The sequence below is a fragment of the Adiantum capillus-veneris genome, chromosome 14, assembly GCF_014529385.1.
Source record: "Adiantum capillus-veneris isolate H3 chromosome 14, ASM1452938v2, whole genome shotgun sequence".
Taxonomy (NCBI): domain Eukaryota; kingdom Viridiplantae; phylum Streptophyta; class Polypodiopsida; order Polypodiales; family Pteridaceae; genus Adiantum; species Adiantum capillus-veneris.
The window spans coordinates 91,301,680-91,312,650 of record NC_140944.1 but is presented as its reverse complement, the minus strand read 5'-3'; the positions used below and the strand labels follow the sequence as shown (position 1 = coordinate 91,312,650).

At 35.8% G+C, this 10,971-nt stretch overlaps 1 pseudogene; it reads left to right on the top strand.

Annotated features, from left to right (window-relative positions):
- The first annotated feature begins 264 nt into the window (after positions 1–264).
- LOC147442756 (uncharacterized) lies at positions 265–8,592 on the top strand (annotated as a pseudogene).
- The last annotated feature ends 2,379 nt before the right edge of the window (positions 8,593–10,971 follow it).

Below are 10,971 nucleotides of genomic sequence, written 5' to 3'. Positions count from 1 at the left end.
GTACGGCATGGAGAAGAGCTCACAGATGGAGGAAGGCTCACTAAAAATGCGATAGAGGAGATTTACTATAGCAAGGAGCTTAATAATTGAAGAGGAAGAGGGCCACACTGTTCGTAATTAGCTGCAAGAAGCATGGGCGCATCCATAGTATATTTTTGGCTACTTTGAGCTACCATGCTAGTGTGGCGGGAGAGCCCTAGCAGGAGTCGGACTGTCGGATCACTAGCAGGAGAACCAGACTTCTACGAATGGCGCTAGGCTGAGATGAGAATTCAGGGCCTCATCGCTGTCCCAGATATGAATAATTATGCGCGCATTGTAGCTTGTACTGACCATGGGCCTCGCAGAGTCGCAGTCTGTGCGTGTGTTTGTGTGTTTGTGTGTGTGTGTGTGTGTGTGTGTGCGTGCGTGTGTGTGTGTGTGTGAGAGAGAGAGAGAGGGAGGGAGGTGGGACCGCGGGATTTAAGAGCGTTGAGAGCGGTTCCACATGTAGTAGGCATGAACGATGGAGAATATAGAAGTGTAACCACTTGCTAGCGTTTGCACTCTTGACTCTTGGCAGCTACAGGAAGGGAAAATTACATAAATACCCCTCTAATTTGTGGAAATTCCCAAAAGACCCCTCAAATTTCAAAAAATCCAAAAATACCCTTGTATGCATTTTGGTTGGATTTTTGAAGATTTCCTAATATTCTTTTTTGACAATTGAGATCCTTTTTTGAGTGCTTAGCATGTAATTGGTCTCAAATTACCTCGCAAAAGAGGGCAATTATGTTTAAATATAATGAAGCAATTCATCTCGGAAGCCTACATAACCAAATCAAATTCTAGTTTTAGCATCTTGTATTGATAGACAATTAGTCTTCTTATGAAAAGTTACAAACTTTTTTATGTTTGGAGAAATTTAATCTCACAACCAGGAGTATTTAGGGAATTTTGGAAAATTTGAGAGGCATTTTGGGAATTTATGACAAAAAATTGGAGGTGTATTGGAAATTTTTAAAATTTGAGGGGGGTTTGGAATTTTCACAAATTGGTACACGTATAATTGGATATGTATCTAAAATATAGATACCTAAAATATGTATCTCTATGTCTATGTATGCCATACTGCTAGCAATGCACAGTGATACCTGCCGATATCTAAGCACACTTGTATTAGCTTTTGAATGTATGATTTGTTTCTACTTCTATCCTACCTGCACAAAATAATTCTCAGATGCCTTGAGCATCTTAAGTGTATAACTTGTATATTTTGAGCTAGGATATAGGTCGATATCCATTTGACAAGATATATATAGTAAAATATTACCCCTAGAGAAGTTTTATGCTTGGAGAATATTAGACGACAATGCCAATAATAGCTTGCAATACTTATCTGCCAAAGTATTTTTTGCTATCTTTGAATCTATATATGTAGCTATCAAGTAGCTACAATATAATATATATCCAATATTTTATTATTATATATATCCATGGCTGCATATTATCCCTTGAACAATGATATTAATAATGGGACTCTAATGTTACTCTAAATGAATAACACTTTTATAGCTTGATATCTATAATAATTATAGTCATGGATGCATATATAATATTATCCGCTAGATAAGTTTTGAATTGCAAGAATTTTCGACGACAATGCCAATCATAGCTAGCAGCGGCTTATAGATATATATAAATTATAATTGGTACACATCCACTATATTATATGATATATTTAACAAGATATGGATACTAATAATGTAACTCTATATGAATATGATGTATATAATTGGATACCTATTATTATATATATCCATGGTTGCATAATACCCCTTGAATGATGATGTTAATAAATATGTGACTCTAATGTTACTCTATATGAATATCACTTATATAACTCGATATCTATTATAATTATAGTCATGGATGCATATATAATATTACATGCTAGATAAGTTTTGAACTGAAAGAATTTCTATCGACAATGCCAATCATAGCTAGCAGCAACTTATAGATATAAGTAAATTATAATTGATACACATCCACTATATATGATACATATAACAAGATATAGACATTAATAATGTAACTCTAATAATGTGACTCTATACAAATATCATATATAGTTGGATACCTATTATTATATATATCCATGGTTGCATAATACCCCTTGAATGATGATGTTAATAAATATGTGACTCTAATGTTACTCTATATGAATATCACTTATATAACTCGATATCTATTATAATTATAGTCATGGATGCATATATAATATTACACGCTAGATAAGTTTTGAACTGAAAGAATTTCTATCGACAATGCCAATCATAGCTAGCAGCAGCTTATAGATATAAGTAAATTATAATTGATACACATCCACTATATATGATACATATAACAAGATATAGACATTAATAATGTAACTCTAATAATGTGACTCTATACAAATATCATATATAGTTGGATACCTATTATTATATATATCCATGGATGCATAATACCCATTGAATGATGATATTCGTAAATATGTGACTCTAATGTTACTCTATATGAACATCACTTATAGAACTCGATATCTATTATTATATCCATATGGATGCATATTACCCCTAGAGAAGTTTTGTGCTTGGAAAATATCAAATGACAATGCCAATAATAGCTAGCAATGCTTATTTGCCAAAGTATTTTCTGCTATATATCTTTGAATCTATATATGTAGCTATCAAGTAGGATGACGGATATAATGAGCTAAGACATGATTCTCTTTGTCGATATTGTATGTCTTCATGATCAACTATAGGTACCTAAAATATGTATGTCTATCTATCTCTATGTATAACTTGTATATCTTGAGCTAGGATATCGGTCCATATCCATTTGAGAGGATATAGATAGTAAAATATAATTGGTGCATGTATCTATTATCCACTATATATGGTATACATGACAACATATATATATTAGTAATGTAACTCTAATAATGTGCCTCTATATGAATAGGGTATGGATATCACTCATATAATTGGATATCTATTATTATATCTATCCATGGCTGCATTTTAACCCCTGAATGATGATATTAACAATGTGACTCTAATGTTGCTCTATATGAATGTATAATATTACCCGTAGATAAGTTTTATGTTGTCATCAACTATAGATACCTAATATATAAACCATTTTGTCTATATTGAATGTTGTCATCAACTATAGATACCTAATATATGTATCTTTTTGTCTATATTGAATGTCGTCATCAACTATTGATACCTAAAATATGTATCTCTATGTCTACATTGTATGCCATATTGTGTCACTCCTTGAATGATGATACCCATGCCATCCACTCTCAACAATGCATATTGATTGAGAGGCCACATGAATGTTTAGGCTTATATATGAACAAGATCTCACATTCAAATTTAAAATTAAGAGGTAAATTGTGTGGAATTGCAAGGTCTTTCTTGAGTCATGCTTTTTGAGGGTATCATTTACTATGGCATGCTATGATGAATCGATACCATATGAGTTCTTTGAGCGAGAAGGAAGTTTCAAACTTTGAGAACATCGGATGACGATGCCAATAGTACATACCACTAGCATTTTCATTTCAGAGGCCAGCTGACGCATATACATCTTTAACTATCTATCTACGGGAGTACCAATATCTATCTATTTATATAATCTATCTGCAAGTATCTTTTTCTATATTTGACTCTACATATGTAGCTATCTAGTAAGACGACATATATAGGTATAAGTAAAATATAGTTGGTACACGTATTTGTTATCCATTATATATGATATATATAATTAACAGGATATAAATATTAATAATGTAACTCTAATAATGTGACTATATATGAATATCAATTATATAATTGGAGATCTATTGTTATATATAGCCATAGATGCATAACACCCCTTGAATCATGATATTAATATATATGTGACTCCATTGTTACTCTATATGAATATCACTTATATAACTCGATATCTATTATTATATTCAAGGATGCATATTACCCCTAGAGAAGTTTTGTTCTTGGAGAATATCAAACGACAATGCCAATAATAGCTAGCAATGCTTATCTACCAAAGTATTTTCTACTATTTAGCTTTGAATCTATAGATGTAGCTATCAAGTAGGATGATGGATATAAGCAACTAAGAGATATTCCTCTTTGTCTATGTATTGTATGTCGTCATGATCAACTATAGATACCTAAAATATGTATGTCTATCTACCTCTATATATAACTTGTATACCTTGAGCAAGGATATTCGGTCGTTATCCACTTGACAAGATGTAGATAGTAAAATATAATTGGTGCATGTATCTAATATCAACTATATATCATATATATGACAATATATAAATACTAGTAATGTAACTCTAATAATGTGACTCTATATGAATAGGGTATGAATATCACTCATATAATTGGATATCTATTATTATATATATATGATAGGTGCATATCACACCTTGAATGATGATATTAATAATGTGACGTACTAGAATGTTTCTCTATATGAATATCACTTATATAACTCAATATCTACTATTATATTCATGGATGCATATATAATATTACGCGTAGATAAGTTTTGAACTTCAAGAATTTCAAAGGACAATGCCAATAATAGCTAGTAGTGCTTACCTACCAGAATCTATATATGTAGCTATCAAGTAGGATGCAGTATATAAGGAGCTAAGACATGTTTAGCTTTGTCTATATTGTATGTTGTCATCAACTATAGATACCAAAAATATGTATGTTTTTGTCTATATTGTATGTTGTCATCAACATCCTCTCTCAACAATGCATATCGTTGAGAGGCCACATGAATGTTTAGGCATTTATTTGAACAAGATATCACGTTCAAATTTAAAAGTAAGAGGTAAATTGTGTAGAATTTCACTAAACCTTGGTCTTTCTTGAGTCATGCTTTTTGAGGGTATTATGAGTTCTTTGAGCGAGATGGAAGTTTCAAACTTTGAGAATATTGGATGCTGATGCCAATAGTACATACCGCCTTTGCAGTTTAAATGCCACGTTGACGTATGTACATCTCTATGTCTATGTATGTTATATATTGTCATCACTATGCTTTTTGAGGGTATTATGAGTTCTTTGAGCGAGATGGAAGTTTCAAACTTTGAGAATATTGGATGCTGATGCCAATAGTACATACCGCCTTTGCAGTTTAAATGCCACGTTGACGTATGTACATCTCTATGTCTATGTATGTTATATATTGTCATCACTATCTATGTAAGGGTCGAGAGACGAAGCCTGTAATAATTTTCTTCATTGGGTAGGAAAATACAAATGTATTTTGCAAGCCCTAATGGAGAGTAGTAGACTTGTGGAATGAAATCCTCCCTCTTGGCAAATATCGGGAAGTGGAGTATCTATACATTATCATCAAGTTTTCATATAGTGTTTGCAGAAAACCAGTATTTAGTGTATTTTTAAAGGGCAGAAATTGAAAATTGCCTGCTAATCTGGAGTCTGGAGGGTCACCTTGATGGAAACCGATCAAATTTGGAGAAATTTAGTGCACAAACAGGTAAAACCCCCAAAATTGTCACTAAAACCTGGGAGATTTTCAATGTTGTCCTTTTTCCCATTAATTGCTAAAAGCTTTTGGTGAATAGTCTTTGGATATTTTCTGTTTTAACCATATATGTATTTTTAAGAAGTCGTTCCACCTCGGTCCTCTTGCTGGCGGGAACGTGTACATGCTAGCTAGCTTTCAAACACATTTTCCTGCTCCCGCCCTACAGTTGGCCCGCCTCAACCAGCTACATGACAAAGTCATGCATGCCAGCTTGTATCATCATTACTAGGGACACTGGCACTAACCATTCATACGTCCTCACATGCCGTTTCCATTGCACCAAACCCCCCTCCCTCTCGAGTCCTAACTCCCTCCTCCTCCCTTGTATATATGTAACACGGGGTCCAACTCAAGGGATCTATGGTGGTGATAAAATAAGCCGTTCATTTTGATTCAAGAGAATTTAGAATTTTGGGGACGCAGAGTCTTATAGAGGGAAAGCGACGGGCATGCATTCCAGTTATGACGCATAGCTCTGTGTGCCCAAATATGAAAGCTTGCGTGCAAAGCTCTACCGAGTCTTCCTGCTTGACCTGCTAACCTGCACGACCTGCTGCTGCATAGCCTGTGCGACCTCAAAAGAGCCTCGCGACCTGAACAGAGCCTCGCGACCTGAGCAGAGCCAAGATTACCTTCTATGCTGCACTTCCTACTAGCCAGCGCGTTCTGCTAACCTGCTACACTGTGCGTTAGTGCGTGATATACCAACCAGTGAAAGGAATTACACTCAAGGCTTTGCCCTGCTCATGAAAAACTGCTCTGCTCACGAATTATACCAACATTGCTTTGCTCATGAAAAAGTTTGCAAGCCAGGTGCGAGATCACCTGTTTGTAATCCTTGCTCACTCAAACCAGGTCTAAAAAACTAGGTGAGTAGCTCTTTGTAAACTTGCTTGCCTCTCCATACAGGTCCGGATTCGTGAGTAGAGCTTGCCCATCCTCACTTATGGTCAAACTTTCAAATGTGTGCAGGGTGTAGGGGTCTTGCATTACTACTAAAATCTGCCATAGGTGTGCAGAGGTTACATCAAAGGTATGGGTCGATTGTTAGTAATTTCGAAGGTATGCAATGTAATTTCAAAGGTGTGGGTCGATTGTGAGTAATTGCAAATGTGTGCAGTGTAATTCCTTTCTTGCATTACTACTGAAATCTGTCATAGGTGTGCAAAGACTACATCAAAGGTGTGGGTCGATTGTGAGTAATTTCAAAGGTGTGCAGAGATTACAATATTTGCGGCTTCAACTCAAGGGAAGTCTAGGGTATAGTACTTCTACAATAAAATGGCAAATCATTAGGTATGTCTACGAGCTCACTTTTCTAAGAATTCCACACAATGTCGACGTAAATTGCGTGTGTCTTTGGAGATATGGGGCTTTTGAAGCATGTAATAGGGATTAGAAAAATTGAATGTTGTTTTTTGTTTCATTGTCAAGACTTGTCTCCATTCATTGAGGTTATGGGAGCAAATGGGAAGGTTATTCGTGAGTGTCATGCATCACAAACATGTATTGACCAAAAGGTTTCTTACTAAAGGTGATGTCTTCTTATTATGCATCTAAAGAATGTGCAAAAATCACAAATACTCACATTCCAGAGCACCAAATAGGGCGACCTAAAACCAGTGAACGGTCACCATGACCAGTGTCTCCTAAATCTAAACGCTAATGCATTATAAGGTTTGGAGATATTGCATATAAAGTTAGGGCGGCACGAAGAAAGTTTCACAAAGACTTACAAGTGCGTGGAACGAAAGAGTGGGAAAGAGTCTTTGACAAAGAAGGAAAATCACAGATAGAGTGGGAAGAGGCATGGATTGAAGCAGAAAAGTCTGCATGGGAAGTAGACATGCCATGTAGGATAGCAAAGTAAGACGAAAAAATTAAGCGCGGGTACAAACCTCGCGCTAATGGAGTTCCACATGATGCTGACATTCATCGAGAGGATATGAGAGGGATGAAAAAGAGGGCATTAAAGTTTCAAATGATGAGTCTGCCATCAAAAGTTTACTTTCCTTAACTACACACTTTTGTTCTCTTTATAGTGAAATTTTTTTACATTTATTTCAAGTTATAATTTGATTGTTATTATAGCCGGTTTCATCATCGACCTCTAGCTTTGCACATGTCGAGACCATTCATGATCGCCTTGTGTGTGAGATCGATCACTACAATATGGATCAGTTCTTGGATAGGTGTGTTACTAACGAAGGGAGTTACTTTTGTTTGCGGTCTTCACAAGCTGGGCTTGAGTCGGGGTTAGATGCCCATGTCATTGACGATGTTTTAGATCTTGAGGCTTCAACAAAGACAATAAACCTTTTTGCGATGTGAGGAAAAAAAATTTATGCCTAAGTAAAATTTTAATTTTTTTGCTTTGTTCACTTGTGTATCTCATGCTTCGTAGGTGGATGGAAAGCATATTGCCGCCCGATGTTCTCTCAGCTGTGTGGTGGGTAGACAATTTATAATTCCCATTTGTCTCTGAGCGTGCTATAGGAGATCATACGTTTCTAAAGCAATTTCTTTGGGACACCTGATTTAGGATCTCACATATTTACCTTCTTCCCCGTTTTGGATGGGTATGGATGTTTTACTTTTATGTATTATCGTAGTATCAAAACTGTCCTAGATTCAAGTATAAATGTGTGTTCTTTATATAGATCACATTGGGTTCTTGTGGCATTTTACAATGCCCATCTCATATGCATACCTACTCTTTCTCCACGACGATCAGCTATACTTCTCTTTGACTCACTTTCAATTGTCTGCATAGAAAGACTCTTACCACATGTGTCTAGGTATGCATTGTTTTTGCTTCAAACATAATGGTCAAATTGTTTGCATAATTTCAATTAATCGATTGCTTGTGTTTGAAGAGTACTAAAGAAGTTTAGTAACCATTGTTCAAACCTTCAAGTCAAAGAAGAACTTGAAGATCCTCCGGAAGCTTCCGAACTCCTCACTGCACAGGTTTAGGGTGCAATTTAGTATTGTGTCCTATTACATTGTGTACTGAATTTTCTGTTGTTGACTTATACACATGTTTGTTGGCTATAGTGTTGATAAAGACTAAAATTGATAAAGACTACTCTTAAAGATCAAAAGCCTCAAGGAAATTTGGTAATTGATGGTCTTAATTTAAGCACTCATTATAGTGTTAACTCTCATTACTTTTTTGCTTTCTAATGCTTTGTGTTTTTTTTTTCAGTTAAAAAAAAAATTGGTTTGCACATGAAGAGGTCGAGTTCACGAGACAGAAACTCAATGCCTGGTTGAATAAGGCTTTGGGTGAGGTCACACTTGGATAGGCCATGGTTTAGGTCTTTTTTGTGCTCACCTTTTTTTGTATTAATGGAAAACTTTGGAAGTTGTCATGGGCTACTTTGTATAGATGATTATGTCAACAAATCTTGTCTATATCTACATTTTGGTCCACTTTGTATCGATGTGAATATCAAGAGAAAATTGTTGTGATATCTCTTATGTACGGGCATGATGTATCAGGGACGCACATGTATGGTGCTAGAGATAGCATGAATAGCCAGTTCTCTTCAGAGTATCTTTGCTATGGGCTGCTGCTTTTGCTTGAGTCGAGTCTTTGTCTCTTTATTGAGTCATCTTGATTTTGGACATGTCAATGGAGCTCAATGTGCGTGTTCTTGACATTGCAATGTCCGTTGGGCCTTGGCTTTTGCCTAGCTAAGGAATCTCTTAATGAAGCAGTGTGGAAGGTTATATTAAACACGTTTTGAGGTTTTTTTGTGATGGCTTTCAGCAGGATGCAAAATGTGTTGCGATGATTTCTTGATTGCACAGTGCAGCTTTTTTCTGTTTGATATTCATTATAGCCATTGATTTTAAATTGCTTTGCATGTGTGTGTGTGTGTGTGTGTGTGTGTGTGTGTGTGTGTGTGTGTAGCGAATAAGGAGATAAAAACGTGCAACTCGAGAGATGGTTACTTTAAATTTTTGCTCTTTTGAATGAGATTTATATCAATTGTTTTTTGTGGTGTGTGTGTGTGTGCGCGCACCCACAATACGTTGATACTTGGCTGGAGATGACTGTTGGTGTTGTTAATGGTGCATCTTTTGGTCTTGGTGCCTCTCTTCCTTGGGGAGGCTATGAAATGCAACAAGGAGGTGCCTGCTTGCTGTTGAACTTGGATTCAGAAATTACTTTTGTCCGTCTTAAATGAGCAGATGCCATGAATGAAGACATCAGCACGGAAGAAAGATGTTGATGGAATTTGTCTTTTTTTGTGTGTGTTGTAATTTGCAGCAGGCTGCAATGCTGAGATTCTTACTTACATGGGATATTGTCATGTTTGGACTTGATTAATCCACTTAGGCTTATGGGACACTTTTTTATAGAATTTTCAACAGATATCTGGGTTGTTCAAGGTCATATCTTATTCTTTTGTTGTTTGTAGAACCTAGTCTCATGATATTTTTGAGTATCTTATGCTAAAGCAAGGCTATGATATGTAAAAGGTGAATTTACATAAAGAGGAATCTTTTATTCCGATGTAAGTCCTATGTGCCCCATCAAGAACTTGTGACGAGTGAAGTCTCAAGATTGGCATTGAGTGTCTTGAGCTAAATCTGACACATACACGTACACACAGGCACACTATGTGCACATATGCATGTAGATTCCATGCTTGTCACTCGGCATCAGAGCCTGGTTTGTTTTCATCATTGTCAAGTCTCTATAGCGTTTTTGTGTGTGTTGTAATTTGCAACAGGTTGCAATGCTCAGAATCTTACTTACATTGGATATTTTCTTGTCATGTCTAGACTTGATTAATCCATTCAGGCTTATGGGACACTTTTTTATAGAATTTTCAACAGATATCTAGGTTGTTCAGGGTCATATCTTATTCTTTTTCTATTTGTAGAACCCAGTCTCGTGATATTTTTGAGTATCTTATGCTAAAGCAAAGGCTATGCTATGCAAAAGGTCAATAAACATAAAGAGGAAGCTTTTAATCCGATGTAATTCCTATGTGTCCCATGGGGAACTTGTGACGACTAAAGTCTCAAGATTGGCTTTGAGACGTACACACATGCACACTATGTTCACATGTAGATTCCATGCTTGTCACTTGGCATCAGAGCCTGGTTTGTTTTCATCATTGTCAAGTCTCTATAGCTTTTTGTATTGTTAACCTCTAACAACATATTAGGTGCTTATGTTCATACCTAAGTCGTCTCATGTCAGAGATTTACCACAATACGTAAACTCCAACCACAAAAATAAGAATCATAGATCTTGAAGATAAATTGTGTATGAAAAACAATATACATGATCTGTAAACCACATGATGACTAAGATATAGTAAGTATAATTAGAGC